Here is a 7,242-nt window from a genome sequence, read left to right as displayed (position 1 = left end):
GTCTGACCAGAGGGGAGGCCTTCCACCTCGCCCTTGCTGGCCTCACCCTGAGGCGTCAAGCAGAAGGTGGGCACTGTGGCCGCAGCAGGTGACAACAAGTCCCTTGCTCTCAGTGACCACAGGGACTGCTAGGGTTACCCCAGGGCTCTGCTTGACCACCTTGCCGACATCTAAGCACTCCTGGACTCCTACTGTTGAGTCCTTTCGGGTTCCTGGGGATACAGGCCCAGCAAGGGCGCTCTGACCCTTTGTCCTTGGGTCTGGCATTAGGGTATTCCATTCCCTCCCGGCCCCTATTTCCTGGAACCCCCGCCCCACCCCGCCACCCCCTGTGACTCAAGTTGGGGGACACAAAAGGGCAGGAAGCTGCGATCCAGGGCCTCCACCCCCCACCCTGTCATCCAGTGACGCATGCTTCCCCAGGGGGTGGGGGTGGGGGGTAGGTCAGCAGATAGACCCAGCGGTCAGGGCTGAGGCAGGGACTGCCCACTGGGGAGACCATGGATCCCTGGTAAGCGTGTGGGGTGAGGGAAACTACGATTCCCAGAATGCAGGTGGTGTACTCAGACACTCCTCAGGCACCATGAGCCATAGTGCATGCTGGGGTTTGTAGTTCTAAGCCATCTAGGGGCTGGAGAAGGGCCGTAAGCTGGGGCTTCAGCATCTACAGGGGTTCGAGCCTCATGGATCTGAGACCACGCAGACCAAGAGAAACTGCGAGAAAGAAACAGAAGTTGAGCGACTGGGATGGGCAGAGACCGGGAGAGGCAGACAGGCAGACAAACAAACATGTAGATTTGTGTTGGCTGAGCTCCTTCGAAAAGCAGTGGAAGATATGATGGGTGCGGGCCTGGGTGGGGGGCGAGCAGGCGGACCAACCGGAAGGAACGGGCCGTGCTGCGAGTTCTGGGGTCACACCAAGAAGGTGGGGTCTGCCGGTCTGCAGGGAAGAGGGTGAGGGGGCCCTTGTATGCCTGGACAAGCCTGACCTCCTGGGCTCCCAGAAACTTTGCTGCCCCTCCCTCAGCCAGGGGGCAGGTGAGATTCAGAAGTATGAGACCTGTGTTCAACTGGGCCTGTTCCCCCCCACCGCCACCCCTCCACTGGCCCTGAAACCCGAGGCCCCACCCCACTTGCCACCGGAGGCAGGAGACGGGGTCCAGGCCCCTACCTCTCAGACATTCTCCCCACCACGGCAGAAACAGATGGACCCCATTTCTGGCTCCCATGTAGCCACCACCTACAATGCACATGACTGAAAATGACTCCTTTTTCCAGATGCCAGCTAACAGCTGTGACTGGCCTCCCCAGGGACAAAGCGGCAACGAACCGCAGATGCTGAAGTCATTACGACCTCTCGCCTGCAGCCCTGGCCACAGCCCTTCCCTGTGGACTCCTGACCTCGAGGTCTCCCCTCCCATCTGCGCTCCACACTGCCGCCAGATCAACCTCAAAGTCAGGGCCGACCTCATGCTTTGACCCTTCCTGAAACCTTCAACCCAAGGTTGACACACTGACCCCGGGCCTCAATTCCCCTCCTGTGCCACTCACAACCCTCTGTTCTAGACAACGGGCTTCCACACAGTTTCCAAACAGTCCTTGTGACCTCCTGCCCCCGGGCCCTTGCTTACGCCATCTTCATGCCCTCTCCCTTAGCCCTCCGACTAAGGGAGATCTTTCTTTTCCTTCCTCGTGGCCCAGCCGTGGCTGCCCCGGAGGCATCCTGCCCGGGGAGGACCTGCGACAGGAAGAGCAGGTGTGATGACCTGAGACTGCCCAGCACCCAGCCCAAGACCACCTGCTCCTGCAGGGCTTCAGAGGGTCCCTGGGCCCCCGAGGTACGTGGGTTCAGCACTGCTGCCCACTGCAGGGGGTCTCTCCAGGCTGCCTTCCTGCGGTGCTCCTGTTGGCCTGCTGAGACCATCTCAGGCCTCGCTGTGGTTCGAGGCCAATCCCATCCAGTCCTCTCTCCCCTCTCCTCCCACAGATGTCAGACCTGTGTCCTGTCCCTTGCCTCCCCGTTATCTTTCACAGGCATGAATCCCTTTGCTTCCAGTTCCTTCTGGGTGTGCTTCCCAGAGGATGCATGGCCCCGCTGCGTTTCCTTGCTTCCACCAGCCCCTTTCTCCAGGCTCCCCAGGCCTTGGGAATATCTCTTGTCCTGGTTCCTCCCAGGGGCGGTTCCCGGGCAGATTTCTCTTCCAAATGAACTTGTGTTGCTCTGGAAGAACAGGGCAAGCGCTGCTCCTCTGGGGTTCTACCAGGCCTGTGTCTTCTACACCAAGTAGGTGCTTTGTGGATATTGGCTTGCGCAGCTCCAGATGCCTGCAGCTGTCCAGGCCTGGCAGCTATGTTCTCAAGGCAGTTGGAGAGGGGCCACTGAGCAGGAAATTGGCTGAGGCTCATGGGTCTCGATGGGCAGAAGGAGCGGGTTGGACTGGGCAAGGTCATGGTGCCAAGAGGGGGCCTTCTCTGGCCAGGGAGGCTGGGGAGAGTGGAGCACCGCTGCATGGACGGTGAGGACCAGGGGCCCTGAACTGGTCTGGGCAGAGGAAGCCTGGCAGGGGTTTTAGGAAGGGAGACAGAAAAAGTAGAGTTAGAGAAAGCCAGAGATGAGGCTTTGCCGCAGGGGAGTTTCTGTTTGGCTGCATTTCCTGGAGTTTTGGCCAGCACTGCCCCACGTGTCCTAGCTCCCATCCAGAGACCCTGGCATGCTTGATCGTTTGACCCTCCCACCTCTGGGCTGAGGTCATTCCCATCTCCCCGTAGACCCTGCCTTGATCTTTACCAGCCATCCCCAGTGGGCATTAAGTCTTATGCGTCTAAGTGGCTTATTACTCTTCTTAGCAACTGCATTTTTTTTTTTGAAGTTGGGGTAGAATTGCTTTACAATGTTGTGTTAGTTTCTGCCATACAGTGAAGTGAATAAGCTATATGTATACACATATCCGGCTTCCCGTGTGACTCAGTTGGTAAAGAATCTGCCTGCAAAGGAGACCTCCTGCCAATGCCCTGGATCAGGAAGATCCCCCGGAGAAGGAAATGGCAACCCACTCCAGTATTCTTGCCTGGAGAATTCCACGGACAGAGGAATTTGCTGGGATACAGTCGACAGGGTTGCAAGAGTCGCATGATTCAGTGACTAAACCACCACCATACACATATCCCCTCCCCCTTGTCCTCCCCCAATTCCACCATCTAGGTTAGCAATTGCATTTTAAAGAATAGTTGCTGGACTTCTTTGGTGGTCAAGTGGTTAAGATTTTGCCTTTCTACTGCAGGGGGTGTGGGTTCGATCCCTGGTCCGGGAAACCAAAATCCCACATGCTGCATGGCCAAAAAAAAAGAGCAATTGCTGAAAAAACAAAAATTTCAAAATCCGCAGAGTTGAAATTTCCGTTGATGGGAGAGAATTTTAACTTATTTTTTCTTAGCTGCACTGCATGGCTTTCAGAATCTTAGTTCCCCGACCAGGGATTGAACCTGGTCCCCCTGCAGTGGAGGCAGGGAATCCTAACCACTGGACTGCCAGGGAATTTCTAAGAATTTTCATTTTTCCAAATAAAATTTTTAATTGAAGGATAATTGCTTTACAGAATTTTGTTGTTTTCTGCCAAATATCAACATGAATCAGCAATATACATCAACATGAATCAGCCACCAGTTCTGTTCAGTCGTGTCAGACTCTGTGACCCCATGGACTGCAGCACGCCAGGCCTCCCTGTCCATCATGAACTCCTGGAGTTTACTCATACTCATGTCCATCAAGTCGATGATGCCATCCAACCATCTCATCCTCTGTCGTCCCCTTCTCCTCCCACCTTCAATCTTTTCCCAGCATCAGGGTCTTTTCAAATGAGTCAGTTCTTCCCGTCAGGTGGCCAAAGTATTGGAGTTTCAGCTTCCAACAAACACTCAGGACTGATCTCCTTTAGGATGGACTGGTTGGGTATCCTTGCAGTCCAAGGGACTCTCAAGAGTCTTCTCCAACACCACAGTTCAAAAGCATCATTCTTGGGTGCTCACCTTTCTTTATAGTCCAACTCTCACATCCATACATGACTACTGGAAAAACCATAGCTTTGACTAGATGGACCTTTGTTGGCAAAGTAATGTCTCTGCTTTTTAATATGCTGTCTAGGTTGGTCATAGCTTTCCTTCCAAGGAGTAGCCAAATATCAGCATGAATCAGCCTTGTCTCCTCCCTCTTGAACCTCTTTCCCATCTCCCTCCCCATCCCACCCCTCTAGGTTGTTACAGAGCCCCTGCTTGAGTTCCCTGAGTCATACAGCAAATTCCCACTGGCTGTCTTAACTTACTTGGGATTTCGAGCAGGAATGGACTTGGAGAGGATCAGTTTGGGATCCCCAGCCCTGACAGTGGCTGTGTTTTCTGCCCCTGGGGAGGCCAGCCCCTAGCCCCCAGCCCCCAGCCCCCAGCCCCCATCAGTCCTGATCCACGAGGGTGAGAGACCCTTTGGTGGGTGAGTAAGCCAGCCTGCTGCTCCCTCAGAAGGCAACCCACCTTACTCCTGCCTTCCCCGTCAGAGAAGGAAGCCCTGCGGGGCTGGGAGCGGGATGCCCTGACCCTGAGGAAGGGAAGGCCCTGGCTGGGGGTGGGGGCCTGTGTCGGGGCTGTGGGACTGTGGAGGGTGGTGGCGTTGGCAGGGGGACCGAGCGGAAGACCCTGGCTCTTTATAGCCCAACCCGGGGTTGTTCAGTGTGAGGTGGAAGTGCCCCACCCTCCCTGCTATGAGCAGTTTCCTTCCCGCCTGCTGGCAAGCCTGGGTGGGGAGCCGAGGGGAAAGGAGGGGAGGGAAGCTGGAAGCGGGTGAGGGAGGAGCAGGCAGCCCTCTGGGGCCCCCTTCCCCCGAGGCTGCTGGGGGTGGGGTGGGGTTTGACTCTCAGAACGTAACTCACGTTGAGGGTGGGAGCAGAGAGGTTGGCCGAGCTTCCCGACTGCAAGGCAGAAAGCTGGGTATTTGGGGGTGGTGGTGGGGGCTATGGGCAGGGTGTGGGGTGTTCAGGGCTCAGGCCCTGGAAGATGCTGTCTGTCCGCAAGGGGCTCCTGGAGGGCACCAGGGCAGCCATCTAGCGAGCCCTTCCTGAGGACGCCACATGGAGGCAGCAGAGAGCTGGAGAGAAGAGATTGCTGCAAAGGCCTGAGCTCAGATCCTCAGACCCTCAGGGAGACCCCGGCTGTGCTGGGGACTGTGGCGTGTGCCCGGCCGGGGTGGTGGGTCCACACTAGTTCCCTGGGATCCTGGAGTGGTTCGTCTGCATAAACCTGAAGCTCCTGATGATGACTCTGTGACCAGTCCAGCCTGAGAAACCCCATCCCCACCACCCATTGTCCCTCCCCGCTCCCCACTGTCCCTCCCCCCAACCCCCTCTCCCCCACCTCCCCCCACCCCTGCCTTGAAACCTGGTGTCTCCTTGATTCTCCTTGAAGTTTAGACTCTTCCTTCTCAGCCACAGTTGATTGTGACTGTGTGTGTGTGTGTATATGATGTGTGTGTGTATGCACATGTGTATGTGTGTCTGCGTGTGCACATGCCCTTAGGTAGTGTGACCCGGGGCGGGTCACTCCTTTCCCTGCCTTCTCTTCTGCTCCCTGCCCCTTCCAAAGCTAACGTAGACCAAGAACATCAGGGTGGAAATGAATGTTTTCACATCCCTGGGGACTAGAAAATGCCCTTTGTTCCTGAGATCCTGAGTGAAAATGAGGTATTTTTAGGGTCAGGCTGAGGTTTCCTGATGGACGACCATGGGGGGCCCTACGTAGAAGCGGTGGTTGTCGGGGATCAGCCTGGCAGGCCCTACCCACTTCCTCTCTCCTCCTCTCTCCTTCAATCCCTCTGGCTGCCCAGTTTCCTGGTGTGGTTGCTGGTGTGGTTCTGGGTCTCTAGGGAACGAGGACTTTGAGCATCTAGTGTGCCCAGCATGGAAATTCCTTAGCAACAATCGCTGGGGACTGGCAGGGCAGCATCTCTTCCATTTCCTCTCAGGTGCCCCTGAGCCGGGGACGGGCTCTCTCTCCAAATCAGAGTGGAAGAGAAGACTTTGTATCCTTGCTTCTGATTTGTGAGATGGAGAGACCCTGATCCCAAGCCCTGGTACATCTTCAGTCGTTTTGTCTTTCTCCTTTCCTCCCAACCAGATCACAAGCCCCTTGACTTTCATCTCATCCTCTGTCGTCCCCTTCTCCTCCTGCCTTCAATCCTTCCCAGCATCAGGGTCTTTTCGAATGAGTCAGCTCTTCTCATCAGGTGGCCAAAGTATTGGAATTTCAGCTTCAGCATCAGTCCTTCCAAAGAACACCCAGGACTGATCTCCTTTAGGATGGACTGGTTGGATCTCCTTGCAGTCCAAGGGACTCTCAAGAGTCTTCTCCAACACCACAGTTCAAAAGCATCAATTCTTCGGCGCTCAGCTATCTTCACAGTCCAACTCTCACATCCACACACGACCACTGGAAAAACCATAGCCTTGACTAGACGGACCTTTATTGGCAAAGTAATATCTCTGCTTTTTAATATGCTTTCTAGGTTGGTTATGATTTTCCTTCCAAGGAGTAAGTGTTTTTTAATTTCATGGCTGCAGTCACCATCTGGACATGAGTTTGGGTAAACTCGGGGAGTTGGTGATGGACAGGGAGGTCTGGCACGCTGTGGTCCATGGGGTCGCAAAGAGTCAGACATGACTGAGTGACTGAACTGACTGAATTGACTTCCGGTTACCAGCAAACGGGCCATTCTTGTTATACTTGCTGTCGATGGTGACCTGGGCCTTTCCTGGGTCCTCATTCTGTTGTCTGGCTTCCTTAGTTCTAGTCTAGGCAGCTGTAGGAATTGGTACACCCCTGCTCTGTGTGCATGCGTGCTCAGTCACTTCAGTCATGTCCAACCCTTGGCGACCCCGTGGACTGAAGCCCGCCAGGCTCCTCTGTCTATGGGATTCTCCAGGCAAGAATATTGGAGTGGGCTGCCATGCCTTCCTCCAGGGGATCTTCCAGACCCAGGGATCGAACCCTTGTCTCTGATGTCTCCTGCACCGGCAGGCAGCTTCTTTACCACTAGCGCCACCTGGGAAGCCCATGATTTAGAGGAGCCTGATTTATATGGTGCTTTGCTTTGTGGATCCAGAAGAGGGAGCCCTCCAAGCCTCCGCTTTTTTATTTCCAGGGGAGAAAGATAAGAATCCTGTCTTCCTGGACGTTCCCGGCCCCTGCCCCCGTGATCGT

This window comes from Bos javanicus, chromosome 4 (assembly GCF_032452875.1).
Source record: "Bos javanicus breed banteng chromosome 4, ARS-OSU_banteng_1.0, whole genome shotgun sequence".
NCBI classification, from domain to species: Eukaryota; Metazoa; Chordata; class Mammalia; order Artiodactyla; family Bovidae; genus Bos; species Bos javanicus.
This window is presented reverse-complemented; position numbering follows the sequence as displayed.